Here is a 22371-nt window from a genome sequence, read left to right on the forward strand (position 1 = left end):
GCATTTCAGAGCTCATTTATGTAGTTTATGCTACTATTATCTGTAGATACCCAGTATCTGCACCTTCCAAAAACCACCCGATGATGATCGGACTATAACGTGTTTTTGATATGCGTGCGTGGATTGGCTATACATGAGACGGTTTAATGCACTACTCGAATATGAAAAATGACTTCAAAAGTTTTCTAACTTCATTTGCATTAAAATAACACTATTTAGAGTTAAAACCGTCTTCGGACCCAAAACCGACTCAGAAACCCGCAACTCGAGTCAACCTGAGTCAACCCGAGTCAACCCAAATCTCGAATGTCAAAAATAATGCCATGAATGTTTTCATCATGTCATTTCCATTAAAATGACCCTAATTAGAGTCAAAACTGACACCGAGCCAAAAACCGACTCGAAATTCAAATCCCGACTCACACGGGTCAAACCCGAGTCAAAGACACAAAATACCTACCCCAAATATCACCTAAGAGGAAGCTTACACGGCAAAGCAAACCTCAAAGGCCACAAATCACAACCAACAAAACATTGGTTAGAACAAATGCGAAATCCAAATTTGCGAAAGGGACAGTACACCCCATTGAGTCACGGGGTGGCTCGCGCCTCAATGGAGTGTCTCCTTAGCCTCCAAGCAAAATAGACCGACCTACCATCCCACATTTCTCTATAAATACCCACCATCACAGACTATAATTTTCACGCGAGAGTCCGCCCCCTCACATCTCCCTTAAACTTCTATACTCGACTTCCTAAGTCACAAAATCGACACGTGTTTACGACCTACCGATCGTAAACACAAGCCTTACACATATTGTTTGGTACCGTCGCTGTGCATTCGACCGACCCATTTGACCAACTCAACATTAATCAACATGTTTTAATTAACATATTTTCAACTCATTTTCAAAACCAAATCCTTTTTTAAGGCACCTTTTAAAACTTCTTTGATCGCGATTAGTCACAACGAGAAAACCGTCTCTAAAGTCGTCTACTTCGCAAACATCAATACACGTAAGTTTGAGGGTGTAAACAACTCCTTTATTTCATGTATTTACTGTTTTTATGAGTCTATAAGCATGAACAATGCATAACACGATTCAAATATAGGTTAGACGAGCCAAAACCGAGTTTTGGCCTAAGACAGAAGCTCCTTGCTATGCAAGGGAGCTCACGCCTCTTGTGGCTCTCGGGTCAGACTCATCCGTGTTTGATTTCGTCTTTCCTTCAACACTTTCTTTTAATTTTACTTCTTTCCTTTTACGGTTTTTACCATTTTAATTCATTTTTATGATAAACATATTTTGGCCATTGCAAAAGTCATCCTTGGTTCTTTATACCATGACGGTTCATTCCGTGACTCGATGATATTATTTGGTTAATTACATTTTAATGGGTATTTTAACACCCTTTTCTTTTATTTACCATTTTTCTCATTTGTTTACATTTGTAAACATATTAGTCATAACTCATAATCATCTTTGGTTCTTTATACCATGTCAGTTTAATCCGAGTACGATGACAAACTTGACTAATTACAAATAATTGAACTTAACATAATTAGTTCAAATCAAACATTTTCCTTTTACCATTTTATTATACTTTTCAAACATGCAAATCCGACAACGAATGTTACTAACACAATAGTAATTATTCCGAGTCATGCAAACAACATTTGCAAATCTTTCATCATAAATACGGTTTTAAGTAACCTTTTCAAAAACCAGAAGACGCCCCCTTGGGTCGGCTCATGGCTCGCGCCCCAAGGGACCGCCTGTTTTCACATTTCAAAACCAGGGCAGAGCCCCTTCCATCGCCAATAGGCTCGCGCCCCAATGGGGCTGCCTGGCGCTGTTCTGCCTCGTTTTTAGCACTTGTCTAGGACGATCCCAATTACGGTTAATCCGAATACATGACGGATCAGATTGACAAGCTTACGTTTTTACACTTTGTCATTTGACATCCTTTTTCAAATAAATGGATCGTGTTAAGCATCATAACCCGAATTTGGTAAATGTATGTTTAATTTCCGTTTTCACATGTAAATCAATCTAAATCCAACTTGACATCTTATGCTTGATATTTGGATTAACAAACCGACTTAGAAAGCTCACATGTTAGGTTAACACTTTTGGATGTGCATTCATGCATTTATACCGTTTTATCAACTCTTGCACTTAAACAACCACGATCGATCAGTAGAGGCCGCTAACGCGGGCGGGATTGGGTGTCCAATTAAAGGGCTTCCCAATACGTACCCTCACCCCTTACTCAGAACCTTTGGATAGTGGATGGCCTTATCCAGGGCGCACGAGAGTCATTTTAGGCATAAAATTCTAAAAGGGGGACGAGTCCTTATCTTTAGTACCTATGTCAAACACCGCTTTTCGCCTTGGTTGACCTAGGTATAAAGTGGATTCGAACGGGTTTCAAGCATCCCACAAATGCTTGGTGGCGACTCCGAACATCTCTAATCGTTTCGAGACTTTTACCGAGACGATACCGACCGATCTAAAGCGATCCGGTCGAAAGCATTTTTACGCCGCCGAGCGTGGTTTTGAAAAGACCGTTGCATGCCCACAGATTGGCTGGGCGTGCAGGTGGCCCGTGACTATGGACCGGTAGGCGGCCCAAATCCACAGACCGAGATGTGGCCCATGTCCACAGTTTGGCGACTCCGCTGGGGAATACTAGGACACTTACGTCTTTGTGATCCCTAGATGGTGAGACTCGAACGAGGTCGTGGTTAAAGTGCATTAATTGATATTACGGTCATAAGTCGGGTTCCTTGTCCGGGCCCACAACCTAACCTTTTCGACCAATTGGCTCGTCTCGTCGGCGTGAGTTTTCTCATCCCCGTGTTTCGAATCCCGATTGTGTCAAGCATACCATTGATGTTACACATTTCTGTTTCGTCAAAGAGCTTTCATCACTTTCGAGCACGAGGCTAGGGCACCCTCCTTACACATTTTTTTTGGATTGGTATCCCTCTCGCAAATCGGGGTTTGATCGCTTGGTGTGTAACCCACCCTTTTAAGCCAAAACCCGTGTCAGCATAATGCATAATATAAGGAACTGTGAGTGCTTATGTGCTACTTGATCATGAGTCCTTCCGCGTCATTTTCAAACTTCCAAAATCACCTTTTTGCGCCGTTATAATGGCCGTTTCAAACCTCGGTCTTTCGCCGACCGTTGCACGCCTTTCTAGGCCATCGTAATGACGATTTTCAAACCCGGTTTTTACAACCATTTCAACACGCCTTTCAAGGCCGTCGTAATGACGATTTTTCAAATCCGGTTTTTACAACCATTTCAACAAGCCTTTCTAGGCCGTCGTACTGACAATTTTCAAACCCGGTTTTTATAACCATTTCAACACGCCTTTCTAGGCCGTCGTAATGACGATTTTCAAACCCGGTTTTTTGTAACCATTTCAACACGCCTTTCTAGGCCGTCGTAATGACGATTTTTAAATCCGAATTTTATAACCATTTCAACACGCAATTCTACGCCGTCGTAATGACGATTTTCAAACCCGGTTTTTATAACCATTTTCAATTACACCTTTTCATCCCGTTTTAATGACGATTTCAAACCTTGGTTTTCACAAACCATTTCAAAATACCCGTTTACGTCGTCATAATGGCCATTTCAAACCTCGGTCCCTTGCCGACCGTTGCATTTTCAAAGCGCCTTTTACGCCGTCAAAATAACGAATTCTACCCTCGAATTTTCAAATTCGAAATAAATTTTTCAAACCGTCGTAATGACATTTTCAACCGGTGCAACTTTCCGAATTTCAAATCTCGTTTCAAATTCAAATTTGGCTTTTCTAAGCCGTCGTAACGACGATATCAATTCTCACAATTTTCGATTTGCATACCTTATTTCAAAGGTTAAAATTGTTTTCTAACTCGTCGTAATGACGAATCCAATCCTCATAATTTCCATATTCAAATCATTTGAAAACCAATTTAACCGTTTTCAAATTCCAATCCAAAATCAAATCTTTGAGAACAAATTTAACCGTTTTCAAATTCCAATTCAAAATCAAATATTTGAAAGCCAATTTAACCGCATTCAAATTCCAATAAAAAATCAAAGCATTTGAAAGCCAATTTAACCGCTTTCAAATTCCAATAAAAAATCAAATAATTTGAAAGCTAATTCAACCGCTTTCAAATTTCAGATCCAACTTCAAATCTTTTGAAAACAAATTTAACCGTTTTCAAATTTCAAATTCAATCTCAAATCTTTGAAAACAAATTTAACTGTTTTCAAATTTCAAATCCAACTTCAAATCATTTGAGAACAAATTTAACCGTTTTCAAATTTCAAATCAAAACTCAATCTTTGAAAACAAATTTAACCGTTTTCAAATTTCAAATCCAATTTCAAATCATTTGAAATAAAATTTAATCGTTTTCAAATTTCAATTCAAACTCAAATCTTTGAAAACAAATCTAACCGTTTTCAAATTTCAAATCCAATTTCAAATGTTTGAAAACAAATCTAACCGTTTTCTAATTTCAAATTCAAAATCAAATCTTTGAAAACAAATTTAACCGTTTTCAAATTTCAATCCAAAATCCAAATTGTTTGAATAGAAATCTAATCGTTTTAAAATTTTCAACCCAATTTTAAATCCTATGAAAAAAAACTTAACCGTTTTCATGACCATTGTGATGACTATTCCAAGTTCTTCAATTCTCGATTTTCTAATCCGTGATTCGGAATTTCAAAAACCGTCTTTGGAAACAACACTTTGTTTTCAGAGCCGCCGCAATTTCAAACTCAAACCGTCTTTTGAAAACAAACATAAGACAACCCTTTCAACTGACAGACTTTTGAAGATCCTTACTCTTCGGAAACCGTCCATAAAACGACAAATGAATCTTTTTGAAAATTTCTATTTTCGAAAATTTCAGTCCACCTTTCCGATTCAGCCTCCAGTCGATTAGAGTCCAGTCGATTTCAAGTCAAGTCGTCTAGATAACGTCGAGTCTCTGCCGAAGTTAATACCTACCTTCTGGTCTAGGTCGTGTCGTCTAGTTGTCGAGACATATCCAATGGCATTAGCAGAGTCGAAACCTGTCGGGTTTTAAACCCGCATTTCCCCTACATTACGGGTCAAAGGTCAAGTTTGTGTACATGTCATGTTCAACGGCGTCACGCCAGCAATAAACCTCCAAATCTCGTCATAAGTCGTCTGTCTAGGCATCACTATGCCAAAGTCGACACTCGAGTCTAAATTCAAGTCATGCACCAAGAGTTCAAACACAAGAGGTCATTCACGACCTTTAATGAACTCCTAACCTAGTCACACTGTCGCGTCTTCACGACAAGACTGCCTTTTGTACATATGTGTCGCACTTGCCTTTGTTTGTACAATACCTTGCCAAGACGAGTTATAACGCCTATCGTTATGTCAATTAGGAATCCCTTGGGTGCCATCGATCGCCAACCAGAAACTCATGAAGCTGATCAATCTGTATCCGCCATGACTTCTGCTGAAACCAACAACATGGTCCTTCGACTCCTGGCTACCATGGAAAACTTGGGCACTCGTCTCTCCCAAGTTCAGGACAAACTGGTAACCGGGAATCCTCCCTCCTCCGATATTGAACAAAGGGTTAAGCTTCTTGAAAGCCGGCTACTGGCCAACGACTAAACCAAAAACAGACGACCTCATAGGTCCTTCCCTGATTTGGGTATGCCTTATGCCACAGCCTTAGAAAGGCTAATCTCCCAAGGAAAGCTCAAACCGATTGGTCCAACTCCGGACCCTCTACCAAACAAGCGAGGTCGAAGATGGGATAGAAACCTATTTTGTCAATATCACCAAGGTCGCGGACACGATACTGAAATGTGTCTCCCCCTGAAAGGCGCCATCCTTGATATGATCGAAAAGGGTGAATTATCACAACTGCCCTCAACAAACAAAAATAAAAACCATCCAGAAAACCCCATTGTACACAGTGAGGAATCTTCCCTGGATTGCTCTCACCTCATCTTTCCTGACGATGAGAAAATTCATGTAATTGATGAAGATGGCATACAAAGCGCTATAATAATGCTCTCCATCTCCATCAACAACATATTCTCAAAGCTGCAAGTGGCTATCGATGATTTGAACACCCGGGTAGCTAATTTGGAGAAGAGGTTGGGTAATACCGAAAATGAACCTGACCACCAAGGAAACCAACCCTTGGTTCACCAACCAACAGCTGTTGAAAATGAGGAGTCATCAGATGGTTCCCACATCCATGAACTTACCAACAAAGAACATGAAATCACCTCAACAAATATCCTTTCAAAATACCAAGCAACATCCCAAAAACTTCCCACTGACAACAACCCAATCCTACTTCCGCCCAGGATTGACAAAAACAAAAACAAAACTCACAAAAACACCCCAAAAAACACCAATGTGGGAACCATTGGAAAACATCAAAGGGTATTCACAGATCTGGGAATAACATATGCCACCGCTCTGGAGATACTTGCTTCAGAAGGAATGCTTCAACCCATTGGTCCGACTCCGGACAAACCCGAACACAAAAGAGCCCGATTCTGGGATGGTAATGCCTATTGCCAATACCATCAAGGCAAAGGCCATGACACCGAAACCTGTTTTAAACTCAAGCATGCCAATCAAGATATGATTGAAGCTAGGAAAATCATAATTGCACCTCTGAGTCAGGACAATCCTCCTGAATGTCTTAAGTCAAACAGCAAGGTTGAACGTTCTCAAAGGACATTCACCAACCTCAACACAACCTATGCCGCAGCTCTTCAAATGCATATGACTGAAGGGAAGCTCCAAGCAGTCGGGCCCACTCCGGATCCGTCTGAATGCAAGAAGTCCCGATTCTGGGACGGCAGTGCCTATTGCCAATATTATCAAGGAAGAGGTCATGATACTGAAACATGCTTCAAACTGAAACATGTTATTCAAGATATAATCGACAACCAGGAACTGATAGCTTCATCCCTATGCCAACCATGTGGTGAAGACAACCCTAATGAACATCTCTTTCTGCAAGGAGATAAAAGCCTCATCGACTATTGTCCTCATATAATCCCCAACAACGAGAGTGAAGTGCTCAAGTGGGTCAATGCTCAAGACAAGACAATCAAGCTGCTGGATGCTACGACAGAGACCTTCGAGGAGGAACATGATGATTAGGAGTCCGTATCTACGATTAAGTCCGGGTCCGAGTCCGAGTCTTAGGCTTTCTCATATCTATCCTAGCGTCTGTCCTTTTATTCTTAAACGACAACTGGGGGCTGTCCCCATGAGTCACATGTATTCATCGAGTCTGTGCTAACCTCGTATTTATCTAAATAAAAGCACGATTTCCATCTATCATATATTCTCATCTTTACCACTTCCCGTTGACAACGAGAATTTACTTGAGAATTGATTTAAAACGAACAATATGTTCCAATTCAATGTGAGTACACTCGAGTGACGTTCCGTACCGAGTAAGCAGAGGACCCGAAACTCCGTGTCCATTTTCTTTACCTATTCCATGTCTGGCAATAGAAACCTTTCATTAACACCCTATTTAGGACGAGCTTTTATCAAAGGGATTCTACGACGAACCCAGATAACAAACCAGAACATCTCCTTGTTTATGTTCAATGACGGAAGGCAAGCCCATTCCCCACAAAAACATCCCATCACCAATTATCAACCTTTTACCAATGGGTACATCCCCGTCCGCACCTTTACCTACCTCGAATGAAGGACGGCAAAGAACCAATAAATCAAAAGCCAAAGCAAAAAGCCAAAATCAAAGGCCCAAGCCAAAAGCCATTCGGCCAATAGCCATTCATCCAAAGCCAAAACAAAGGCGAAAACCAAAGCCAAAGCAAAAGCCAAGGCTAAAGTCAAATCACAAACACAAAATAGTGAAATTCAAAATCGCTATTTTCACGAATTTCAAACGACGGAATCAAACACCGTCATTCTCAAACCACAAAAAAACAGAATAGTGAGATTCAAATCCGCTATCTCTCGCAAATTTCAAACGACGGAATCAAACACCGCTTTTTTCCCAAACGAAAAAAAAAAAATGGCGAAATTCAAATTCGTTATTTTCTCTCAATTCCAAACAACGGAATTAAAAACCATCCCATTCAAAAAACGAAATAGTGAAATTCAAATTCGCTATTTCCCACAATTTCAACTGACGAAATTCAAAACCGTCACTTTTCAAAAAATAGCGAAATTCAAATTCGTTGTTTTCCCACAATTTCACTTTTCAAACTTCGGACCAACAAGTCCGACACCAACACCCAAATATAAAGTCCAGGACAAACAAGTCCAAAGCCCAGGACCCATGAGTCCAAAATACAAAGTCCAGGACCAACAAGTCCAAAGCCCAGGACCCATGAGTCCAAAACACCAAGTCCAGGACCTACAGGTCCAAAGCCCAGGACCCATGTGTCCAAAATACCAAGTCCACGACCAACAAGTCCAAAGACCAGGACCAACAAAGTCCAACACGCCAAACCCCGGACCGACAAGTCCAAAACACCAAACACTAAAACCTCAACCAAAACTCCTTAACCCCTAAGTCCTTCTACGGACTGCTACTGGGAAGCCTTTCAAAGATCCTGGGGATTTCCCTCAAGATCAAAACCAACTTCGCTTCACCCTTAAGTTCTTCTAGAGACTGTTACAGGGAGACCTATCTAGGCTTCTGAGGATTCCCCTAAAGCTCGTAATATCACACCTTAATCTTTAAGGTCTAGACATGGAAATATGATCCCATGTTATTTACCAACCATTTCGTGCTCAGGCCACATCAAGCCAGAGACCCCATTCCGCACCACACTACAAGCCGTTACCCTTCGGTCTAAACACCACAAGATTCTTGCTCCAGACTTTTATCTGTTAAGCAAACCCATTATTACCAAGCTCCACATTCCCTAATGTTGAAGCCATTTTTCACCACAATCCCCACGGAGTCCTCGAATGCTTTGCTATCGAGAACGGGACATACCTAATCTACCCTTAGAGTCTAATTTTTAGTGTGCTCAAATGATAAGGAACATTTTCACAAATTACACCTCTTCGATTCATGATCAAGAGGTATTTATCTCCAATCAACCTTCGAGTCACCAAACGGAATTTTCCGTCGTGACGCTCAACTCTAGATTTTTATCTGTCAAACAAACCATTATTACCGAGCTCCACATTCCATAATGTCGAAGTCATTTTCACCCTGACCCAGATACGGAGTCCTCGAATGCTTTGCTACCGAGAACGGGACATACCCAATCTACCCTTCGGGTCCACTTTTTAGTGTGCTCACATGATAAGGAACATTTTCAAAAATTACACCTCTTCGATTCATGATCAAGGAGGAATTATCTCAAATCAATTTTTCGAGTCACCAAACGGCATTTACCGTCGTGACCCTCACACTTTAAGGTCCTAACAACTCGCTTAGGCACACACATTCACAACTACGATTTGGTTTGATTTCATTTCACGTGAATACGTAGGCAGTCCTTCATGGGCGCAACCATACACCTCAAAATCACTTCAAGGTCCTACCATCTCGCTTAGGCACAAACACATTCAGAACTACGATCTGGTTTGATTTCGCACACACGCGAATACGTATGCAGTCCTATTACTAGGACACAACCACACCCCCACACACATTCAATTTTCACACTTTCAATTTGCAACCCATTGCGCACACGGCTCAGAACTACGATCTGGTTTGATTTCGCAAACACGCGAATACGTAGGCAGTCCTATTACAAGGGCACAACTGCATACTCCTTTCACAACCGCATACCCCTTTCAATCTCAACCATCAACATCAATCCTAAAAAGCAGCCCACCTAGCTGTAAAAATTAATCTTATACCTCTTTACTGGGGGCTTCTTCCTTAAGACGTCGCCCATTCCTTACTTTGTCAAAATCCCACCTTCTCACTCTAGGGGCTTCTCTTCCGAGAAGCTACTCATCCTACATCTTTTGAGTCTCAACTACAGTCCAAAATAAACCACCTTTAGCCTAGTGCTCGGTTCGGACGATGACAAAGTCTTGGTTCCGCTTTCTGAATCATCATGCCTCAAGGAGAGATCTCAAACAAGCAAACGGCGGCAAAGATGTCTGGAGAAGATAATCAATTCATGTTCCCCAGCCGAGCGGGCCTTCTACCTCAGGGATTTGATACGCGCTGTCACCCTCTTCTTGGCGAAGGAGTTGCACTTACATGTGCAAAGTCGATCAGACTCACCCCCGTGTCGTATACTGAGTTGGCATCACGTTCACGACTGCCCATTTGTCAGTCTGTCAGTATGCGTCTGTGTGAGTCCGTGTCCCAACGGCCACGTGTCTCCAATCTATTAAATCACAGATCTACGAGTACCAAGACTCCTCTTTAAGCTTCACAACTTTCAAAACTCATGTCTCCTCTCACGCGAGATATTGCGTGCTAATTGCTTACATGCTTATGTGATCATATGCTTATATTCTTACATGATAGTTGCTTATATGCTAACTGCTCACTTGCTCACATGCTTACATGCTTATGTGCTTATATGCTTTCATTCAACGTGCTTGTCTATGCGACTGCGGATTTGTGTGGTCACTAACCATGCAGATAATCTTGAGAAGACAAACTCACTCCAATTGAGTATTGGGTTCTTCCCAACAAACGGCGACCCATCAAGTCCAAGGGCTTTAACCCCGTCGATTACATGGCATACGCTACCTCCCATCAAGCAGCAACTCATATCCCCGGCGAGTCCTGAGAAGTTTCTAACTCCCCAGCGAGTGTCGATTTTCAAATGGATGTCACAAATGCTATTTCCCACGGTCGATCTTTCGACCACCATGGCTGGCGAGCCTTTGTCCGCAACCTTCCAAGGACAGATCCCGAAGATGCCTCGGGTACATTTCCTTGTCGCGGCTGGCGAGCTTACAACGCATCGCGGCTGGCAAGCCCTCCTCACATACGCACCACGGCTGGCGAGCCTTTGTCCGCACCCTTCCAAGGACACATCCCGAAGATGCCTCGGGTACATTTCCTTGTCGCGGCTGGCAAGCCTTACAACGCATTGCGGCTGGCGAGCCCTCCTCACATACGCACCACGGCTGGCGAGCCTTTGCCCACACCCTTTCTAGGACAGATTCCGAAGATGCCTCGGGTACATTTCCTTACCACAGCTGGCGAGCCTTTATCCGCAAACGTGCAAGGACATATCCGAAGATGCCTCAGGTATGACTCTTTCCTATGGCTGGCGAGCATTTATACGTAGTCTAATGGACTTTAAACGACCCGAATCGGAAGTCGACAGACTCTAAAATGTTCCCGACGGCAGGTCCTTCGCTCAAATCCTTTTGAGTCGCCTCGACGTCGCAATGGTCTTCAGGTTGTAATCTTCGATTGACTTGGGGATCATACTTTGACTTTCGCCCTGTCCAAGCCTCAGTAAAAGTGGGGGCTCTGTAGATACCCAGTATCTGCACCTTCCAAAAACCACCCGATGATGATCGGACTATAACGTGTTTTTGATATGCGTGCGTGGATTGGCTATACATGAGACGGTTTAATGCACTACTCGAATATGAAAAATGACTTCAAAAGTTTTCAAACTTCATTTGCATTAAAATAACACTATTTAGAGTTAAAACCGTCTTCGGACCCAAAACCGACTCAGAAACCCGCAACTCGAGTCAACCTGAGTCAACCCGAGTCAACCCAAATCTCGAATGTCAAAAATAATGCCATGAATGTTTTCATCATGTCATTTCCATTAAAATGACCCTAATTAGAGTCAAAACTGACACTGAGCCAAAAACCGACTCGAAATTCAAATCCTGACTCACACGGGTCAAACCCGAGTCAAAGACACAAAATACCTACCCCAAATATCACCTAAGAGGAAGCTTACACGGCTAAGCAAACCTCAAAGGCCACAAATCACAACCAACAAAACAGAAATCCAAATTTGCGAAAGGGACAGTACACCCCAATGAGTCACGGGGTGGCTCGCGCCTCAACGGGGTGTCTCCTTAGCCTCCAAGCAAAATCGACCGACCTACCATCCCACATTTCTCTATAAATACCCACCATCACACACTATAATTTTCATGCAAGAGTCTGCCCCCTCACATCTCCCTTAAACTTCTATACTCGACTTCCTAAGTCACAAAATCGACACGTGTTTACGACCTACCGATCGTAAACACAAGCCTTACACATATTGTTTAGTACCGTCGCCGTGCATTCGACCGACCCATTTGACCAACTCAACATTAATCAACATGTTTTAATTAACATATTTTCAACTCATTTTCAAAACCAAATCCTTTTTTAAGGCACCTTTTTAAACTTCTTTGATCGCGATTAGTCACAACGAGAAAACCGTCTCTAAAGTCGTCTACTTCGCAAACATCAATACACGTAAGTTTGAGGGTGTAAACAACTCCTTTATTTCATGTATTTACTGTTTTATGAGTCTATAAGCATGAACAATGCATAACACGATTCAAATATAGGTTAGACGAGCCAAAACCGAGTTTTGGCCTGAGACAGAAGCTCCTTGCTATGCAAGGGAGCTCGCGCCTCTTGTGGCTCTCGGGTCAGACTCATCCGTGTTTGAGTTCGTCTTTCCTTCAACACTTTCTTTTAATTTTACTTCTTTCCTTTTACGGTTTTTACCATTTTAATTCATTTTTATAATAAACATATTTTGGCCATTGCAAAAGTCATCCTTTGTTCTTTATACCATGACGGTTCATTCCGTGACTCGATGATATTATTTGGTTAATTACATTTTAAAGCATTTTAACACCCTTTTCTTTTATTTACCATTTTTCTCATTTGTTTACATTTGTAAACATATTAGTCATAATTCATAATCATCCTTGGTTCTTTATACCATGTCGGTTTAATCCGAGTACGATGACAAACTTGACTAATTACAAATAATTGAACTTAACATAATTAGTTCAAATCAAACATTTTCCTTTTACCATTTTATTATACTTTTCAAACATGCAAATCCGACAACGAATGTTACTAACATAATAGTAATTATTCCGAGTCACGCAAACAACATTTGCAAATCTTTCATCATAAATACGGTTTTAAGTAACCTTTTCAAAAATCAGAAGACGCCCCCTTGGGTCGGCTCATGGCTCGCGCCCCAAGGGACCGCCTGTTTTCACATTTCAAAACCAGGGCAGAGCCCCTTCCATCGCCAATAGGCTCGCGCCCCAATGGGGCTGCCTGGCGCTGTTCTGCCTCGTTTTTAGCACTTGTCTAGGATGATCCCGATTACGGTTAATCCGAATACATGACGGATCATATTGACAAGCTTATGTTTTTACACTTTGTCATTTGACATCCTTTTTCAAATAAATGGATCGTGTTAAGCATCATAACCCGAATTTGGTAAATGCATGTTTAATTTCCGTTTTCACATGTAAATCAATCTAAATCCAACTTGACATCTTATGCTTGATATTTGGATTAAAAAACCGACTTAGAAAGCTCACATGTTAGGTTAACACTTTTGGATGTGCATTCATGCATTTATACCGTTTTATCAACTCTTGCACTTAAACAACCACGATCGATCAGTAGAGGCCGCTAACGCGGGCGGGATTGGGTGTCCGATTAAAGGGCTTCCCAATACGTACCCTCATCCCTTACTCAGAACCTTTGGATAGTGGATGGCCTTATCCAGGGCGCACGAGAGTCATTTTAGGCATCGAATGCTAAAAGGGGGACGAGTCCTTATCTTTAGTACCTATGTCAAACACCGCTTTTCGCCTTGGTTGACCTAGGTATAAAGTGGATTCGAACGGGTTCCAAGCATCCCACAAATGCTTGGTGGCGACTCCGAACATCTCTAATCGTTTCGAGACTTTTACCGAGACGATACCGACCAATCTAAAGTGATCCGGTCGAAAGCATTTTTACGTCACCGAGCGTGGCTTTAAAAAGACCGCTGCATGTCCACAGATTGGCTGGGCGTGCAGGTGGCCCGTGACTACGGACCGGTAGGCGGCCCAAATCCACAGACCGAGACGTGGCCCATGTCCACATTCTCCCTATTTCCGTTTACTTTCGTGTTTTTGTACATTATTGCAGAAATGTGAAGAATCCAACGGAAATCAAGCTAAATCCGTCCCCGAGTACCTTGCATTGCATTTGACCTGAAGTATTTACTCAAGGAACGAGCTTGGTGCGCATTTCGAGGCCTGAAACATAATTTTATGAAGAATTAGAAGCGGATTATCAGCTAAAGCAGGCGATCGACTGGCCTTCATGGTCGATCGACCAACGCACGACTTACAGGAGCTACTGTTCAGCACAGTCCAGTCGATCGACCGGTCACAGTGGTCGATCGACCAAACCGCTAGTCTGACGCGAGTTAAAAGATCCAGAAATTAGAAGCCCATTATATATTAGGTTTATGAATAAGTGTTACGTATATTCCTATATAACGTAGCTTTAGTTTTCAGAATAAGAAGGAAGTCTTTTATTAGAAAACTTTAGGGAAATATTAGGGTTTGCATTTAAGTTTAATTATTCAATACAATCGGTATTATTGCTTTACTTTCGTTCGTACTTTCGGTTTCCTCCTACTCCGTTCGGTATTCTTCTGCTATTATTTCAGTTTTATTGCTTTATTTTTCATTCATAGTATAGAATTGCTAGATTAGTTTCCCGAAGCCGAAATTATCGTTTTATGTTATTTGTTTGTTTAATTATTTCAAGCATGAATTCAGTAGTTTTATTCCTTGATCTGATTGTTGTTTTCATCATAGTCATGAGTAGCTAAATACCCTGTGCTAGGATGTAGGGAATCTGTAGAAGTAGGCGGCATTAGAATAGGAAGACCTAATCGCGCCATGGTCGATCGACTGCACACCCTGGTCGATCGACTGGCCACGTGAGTTTTACCTTCATTTTAATTAATTTAATTGTTATGTTTGACGAATCGAGTGCACGCGACTAGTTGAATGTTTAGGAATTGACCGACCCAATAAAGATCGAAAGATAGGGAAGGGAGATATCCTACCTAATTAAGACGACTAGATTAATGAGATTGAAAGATTAGTTAATTTAGACCTTTTTAGTCACTTTTCAGGACGAAAGTTAGTATTAGTGATATTAGGGACCTGTAGCGAGATCAAAAGATGCTACGTGTAAGAATGGACCGAGAGGACTTCTTATTTTCCCGTCTCACGTGTTTGTTTTAGACCTACCTAGTATGCTGCCGCCGAAACTATAGTGAACCGACCATCTTAGCACCCTTTTAATATTTATTTTCATCCGTTTATTTAGTTTACTTTTCTTTTACTGCCTTTAGCTATAGAACAAATCAAATAAAACCCCCACACTTGTTACTTTAAAGACTAAAATCAGACAATTATTGATTGCATCGCCTCCCTGTGGTTCGACCCTGACTGCCAGTAGCTATAGTAGTAGTTTGGACTATAAATATTATTTTTGGTGCACACAACGACGGGCATCGAAGACATCTTGGTTAATTTTGTTTTCAATCAAATGCTTTTACGTGTTTACGTTTATGCATACGTGCTACCTGTTGCCTGTTTTCTACACTAACGATGCAGGAACTGGTGCAAAGCAAAAGGAGAATTGACAGCCGACAGCGCTCCTCCGAAACACAACACAAAAAAGACAAAAATCACAAAATAAACTACAGTCCAAAAACACATATATACAAACCGCCTCACGCAAAATACATCGACACACGTTTGACGCGGACAACTGACCATACAAACAGGACCCAGTACGGACATCTATCATACAGACACTAGCCTAAAACAACCATCTATCATACAGACACTGGCCTAAGACAACCGTCTATGATACAGACACTGGCCTAAGACAACGAACTGGGGGCTATCTGCCACCTACCGAACTAAGCACTCTCTATCCTCTCAAACAGAAAAGAAAGGGAGCAACACAAGAGACAGGGGAGCAACAACGGAAGCAGAGGTGGTTACCATGACGGTAATACCTCGTTCCTGCTCCACGACAAAAACAAAAATGGTGCCTGGCAGATTTTGGACGACACGACAACCGAGGACCGTAACTTAGCATGTTACCCCGATGTTGAACCCCACTCAGCTGAATTCAACAGCAATCATAAGCAGAAACATGGGATAACACACTCGTACTGAACCCCACTCATCGGACATCCGGACCTCCGCAGGCAACGACCAACGATCAATACCCGATCATTGGCCAGGCAAAGGCCGCCAGGCAGAAACACAACCAAGCCTGTAACAAAAAACAGTCGTCTTCCCCCCTCCAGGATTGTCTTCCTACTCCAAAGCCTCCACGGTAGACCCCATAGGTCCCAAATGATACCCTACGATCAAAAGAACAAACAAAAAAACGTCAGCCGAAATTTCGGCATTACGACGGCATGAAATGGACAAATCCAAAAAAAAGCAACAAACAAAAAACAACAACCTGCAAAGCAAAACAAGGGCAATCCCGCCCAAAATCCAACCAAACAAAACCATTCACAAAAAAAACAAACAAACACAAAACGACTCGCCCCTCTTTTCAAGCAAAAGACGAGTCCAAACTACCACAAAAAAAAACGGCATTCCGAGACCCATACAAGGTCCGCCAACAAACCAAAATACATTCCCGACACAATGGGGTATTTTTCTACGGCTCAAAAAGGCAATTCATACGCTAATTTGAGCCCAAACCGGTCAAAAATTCAAAAACGACCGCAAAAAGGCAAACGTGATTTTATCACGCCTCAAAGCGACCTAAACTACCAATGAGGTCCATTTCAAGGCCAACTGATTCAATTCAAGCCCAAACAAACGCTTATTTTGTCAGACATAAGACCGTCACAAAAGGCAAAAATCCAATTTTGCCCACAATACCCAACAAAGGTCCATAAATGGCAAACACGGGTTCTCCCACTACAATGCAACCTAGTGGGACCCACTATCCAAGCAAATAAACTTGGCAATGCAAAATGAGACGGTTTCTCACCTCACTCACGTTTTTCGAGCATAGGGAGCGGGAACGGGGACCAAAATGCAAACTAAAAGCACCCCTATACTCCTAAACAGGTTTCTAACCTAATGTAAGCATCAATTTCACTCGAAATGGGCTCAATCAAAAACGCCCAATTCGATTTTCTAGGGTAAAATTCCGCCCTAATTCAATCAAGCTAAAGATCAACAAATTTAAATGGATTCAAGAGGAAATACATACCTTGAGATGACATTGTTGTTAATGGCACGAGTGGAAGCGAGCTAGAAGGTCCAACAATGGCGATCTTAGCCTGTTTTTGTCGAAATGCGAAGAAGACGAAATGGGAATGAGATGCAGCCTGGACTCGCGTCTTTTACAGAAAAAAGGGAAGCCCCTTTGATTCGCAAGAGGGCTCGCGCCTCAATCAGGCGCCCATTTGCTTTTTCACCGAAAATTGGGCTTTGTCCCAATTTTCCATATTAAACTTCAAATTTTCATTGACGATATTAAAGATCGTCATTTTCTCAAAGACAAAAACAAATAGTGAAAATTTAAATTCGCTATTTTCGAAAATTTCAAACAAACGGCGATCAAAACCGCCAATTTCAAAACTATTGGTGAAATCAAAATTCACTATTTTCCTTCAAAAATTTCAAAAATAATAGCGAGAGTCTAAAATCCGCTATTTCCTCAAATGTCAACGGCGGCACATAAACCGTCACTTCAATTAATAGTGAAGATTCCAAATTCACTATTTTCTTCAAATGTCAACGGCGACACATAAACCGTCACTTCAATTAAATAGTGAAGATTCCAAATTCACTATTTCTTTCAAATGTCAACGGCGGCACATAAATCGTCACTTCAAACGTAATAGCAGATTTAAAATTTGCTATTTCGTTCAAAATTCAAACAAACGGCGATCGAAACCGCCACTTCAAATTCAAAAGAGAACGACGAATGGTGAAGATTCCAAATTCACTATACCAGCAGGGGGCTTCCTCGCGGAACCCGCTCATTTCAAAAACAGTGATAGTGAAAATTCGAATTCACTATTTCCACAGCGGCATCATGAGTTCGCTACTTTCAAAACAAGCCCATTTGACGCGGTTATGCTCACGGTCCGTTAACCGACCGTCATGGCTGACGAGCCTTTGTCCGCAAACACATCAAGGACACATCCCGAAGATGCCTCGGGTACATTTCCTTACCACAGCTGGCGAGCCTTTGTCCGCAAACACTCAAGGACACATCCCGAAGATGCCTCGGGTACATTTCCTTACCATGGCTGGCGAGCCTTTGTCCGCAGACACTCAAGGACACATCCCGAATATGCCTCGGGTACATTTCTTTATCATGGTTGGCGAGCCTTTGTCTGCAGACACTCAAGGACACATCCCTAAGATGCCTCGGGTACATTTCCTTACCACAGCTGGCGAGCCTTTGTCCGCAAACGCGCAAGGACATATCCGAAGATGCCTCTGGTATGACTCCTTCTTATGGTACCGAGCCTTTGTACGTAGTCTAATGGACTTTAAACGACCCGCACGGACAGTCGACAGACTCTAAACTGTTCCCGACGACAGGTCCTTCGCTCGTACCCTCGAGTCGCCTTGGCGTCGCCCTTCCCGACGGCAGGTCCTTGGCCCGAATCCTTTCGAGCCGCCTCGACGTCGCTTGGGTCTCTAGGTTGTAATCTTCGATTGACCTCGGGGCTCTACTTTGACTTTCGCCTTGTCCAAGCCTCAGTCAAAGTGGGGGCTCTGTAGATACCCGGTACTTTAAGATGATATATTATTAAAGTGCCTCAAAAGACTTTATTACAAAATCTACAATGAGTTAAATAATTATTTCAAGTACGTTTAAATAACTGCAACGGAAATAAAATTAATAGTGATTATAATCTAATTGATCTAGACTTCTAGGTAAACTGACCAATCCTCACACTTTTCCGTAAGCTCCCCAAGTCAGCTAATCTTTAAGACCTGCAATATCTGCTCCCCAATATTTGGTTCATCACAGGTGTTCACGAATACACAGTCAACCGTGAGGTTGAGTAGGATAACTGTAGATACCCGGTATCTGCTGAGACTCCAACAAACACCCGACGATTATCGGAATATAACATGTTTTGGAATCGCGGCGTTTGATCGACAGTTTGTGTACAACTTTACGTCGGAAAAATTTAAACGATTTCGAAAATAAAACATTTTAAAACATTTCAAAAATACCTGGAGTGTTTAATGCACGACGACGGGGTCGCAATGACACTAACTAGAGTCAAAACCGACACCGGACCAAAAACTGACTCAAAAATTAAAATCCTGGCTCCAACAACGAGTCAAACCGAGTCAACCACCAAAAACAAAACTTTTCAAATCTTCTACCTTAAGTATTCCCGGATTCATGTTGGTCAAGTACCAAACATGTGACTACAAAACCTAGGATAGAACAAATCATGATTGCGTTTGTTCTGAAAGCGACAACTCACCTCGAAGAACCGCGACGTGGCTCGCGCCTCTTTGAGCAGCCCAGGTGGCCACGTCGCACAAAACTCACACAACCACTCATTCTCCTATAAATACCCCTCAAATGCCACCCATTTGAGACTTACGCGAGTGTCCGCCCCCTCTTTTCTCCATTAAAATTCTCGACTCGACTTCTTAAGTCACAATCCGACGCGTATTTACGACCTATCGATCGTAAATACAAGCCTTACACATTGTTTGGTACCGTCATCGTGCATTAAATCACTTGACCGACCATTTCGACCACTACACCATCGCTAATAATAAAACACTCTTTTTACTTACCAAAACGGTTTTAAACCGAGTTTTTTTCGATCAAACGAGTTATTACACTTACGTCGGTCACTCGCCATAACCAAACATGTAGGTGTAAAAATCCTCTTTTATTATGTTTTCATTTGTTTCATGACTATAACATGCTAAAACGTGCATAACATGAACCAAAACATGGAATAAACGAGCCAAACCTGATTTTTGGCCTAAGACAGAAGCCCCTTGGTTCGCCGGCTAGCCCGCGCCTAAATGGGGTATCCAGGCCAGAGATCAACCGTGTTTGTTCTCGTCATTTCCCTTTAATCCATTTTCATATTTGCAATCGGTTTTCACCATTTCAAATATTTTCAAACCCTTTTTATTTCCTGTTATTTGTTTTAACCATAAAACATTTTTCACCCTTGGTTCCTCATACCATGGCGGTTAAATCCGTGTTTCAGTGATAATATTTGGTTAATGACATTTAAAAGGTATTTTAAAACCTTTTATTTCATTTCTTTACATTTCTAAAAACAAACATATTAGTCCCCAACACAAAGTCATCCTTGGTTCTACATACCATGCCGGATTTTAACCCGGGTACGATGATGAGTACCGACTAATTACATTCAAATGAACTTAAAACAATTAGTTCATAATTATTTTCAAAACTATTCATGTCAAGTTTGTCAAATCGAACCCGACACCGAATATTATCAAAATAATGATGATTATTCGAGTCTAGTTCTTCAAATCAACAAATGCGGTCTAAACGACCCCTTCAAATCAAACCGGGTTCAAACACCCATTTTCAACACGTTTTATAACGTTTTCTAAAAAGTCAGAACACGGCGCATAAACCGTGGGCTAACCCGCGCCTAAACAGGCCCTCCATTTCTCATTTTCAAAACCAGGGAGAGGCCCCTTATACCGCCGGCTGGCTCGCGCCTCATGTAGCCGTCTGGTACAGGACCTGTTCCCTTTTCCAGCATGAGTCTAGGACGATCCCGACTCCGGTTAACTGTGATATAGGACGGATCACATGACTATCTATTCATTCAAAACTACATTTTCAAAATGCCTTACTAAGAAAAATGGATCATGTTATGCACCATAAACCTAATACGGTAAATGGATGTTTAATTTCCGTCTTGCATGCAAATCAACCATTAATCCAACTTGACATCTTATACTTGATACTTGGATTAAATCAACCAACTTAGAAAGCTCTCACATGATAGGTTTAAATTATTGGATGCGCATTCATGCATTTAAACCATTTTATCAACTTTTGCATTCAACCAACCAAGATCAATCAGTAGAGGCCGCTAACGCAGGCGTGATAAGGTGTCTGATTAAAGGGCTTCCCAATACGTACCTTCACCTCTTACTCAGAAACTTTGGATAGTGGACGACCTTATCAAGGGCGTACGAGAGTCATTCTAGAGATAGGATGCTAAAGAGGGACGATTTCCTTATCTTTAGTACATATGTCAACCGCTGCTTTGTGCTTCGATTTGACCGATGTATAAAGTAGAATTCGAACGGGTTCCAAGCATCCCACAAATGCTTGGTGGCGACTCCGAACATCTCTAATCGTTTCGAGACCCTTACCGAGACGAAACCGACCGATCTAAAGCGATCCAGTCGAAAGCATTTTTACGCCGCCGAGCGTGGCTTTCAAAAGACCGTTGCATGCCCACCAGATTGGCCTGGCGTGCAGGTGGCCCACGACTGCGAACTGGTAGGTGGACCCCCAAATCCACGGACCGAGACGTGGCCCACGTCCACAATAACCAAACAACAAAACAATACCATACGATAAAAGCTCAAACCAAGACCGTCACACGCACGCACATGGCTCAACCGTGGAATCCATCCTATGCACCAACCAAACACGCCACACACAACACCACACAGTGTACTGCTTAGGTCCACGGCCAAACCTAACACCACCGTGCATGGCCTACCATAAATTGTACAGGACCACGACACTTGCACATCCCCGTGCCTGACCGACCGTAAATGTACAAGAGCACGGGTCAATCCCGTGCCTGACCGACTAACCAATCTCATACCATTATCAATCCTCTTTCACGAAGCCAATCATCAATAGAGAACCAACCAACGAGATAATAGTATACTCATAAGACAACAATGATATCAATATGCTCAAGACAACAATTACGACGATATGCTCAGGACAACAATTACGACAATAATCCATCTGTCACAATTCACCAATTACCAATATAGTATAGTTGAGTAGTTAACCTACCTCTTAGCAAATCTTCACAAGCAATCAAACAATCAAAAAGCTTCCTCCACAAATTCACCACCTAAACAATCAATTAATTTATGTGTACTTATTAACTAATATTATTAATTTAAGATGTAAACTAACCAAAACAATCCCGCAAAAATGATACAAACACACCCCACAAACCGGTTGACCCGACGGTGGTCAAACCCGTCGGTCAACGCTCCCTCACTACTACGGTCAACGGCTCCCACACGGCTATGGTCAACGGTCAAACGTAAATAATTGATATTAGGTGATTAGATAA

The sequence above is a fragment of the Silene latifolia genome, chromosome 11 (genome assembly GCF_048544455.1).
Source record: "Silene latifolia isolate original U9 population chromosome 11, ASM4854445v1, whole genome shotgun sequence".
In the NCBI taxonomy this organism is placed as follows: domain Eukaryota; kingdom Viridiplantae; phylum Streptophyta; class Magnoliopsida; order Caryophyllales; family Caryophyllaceae; genus Silene; species Silene latifolia.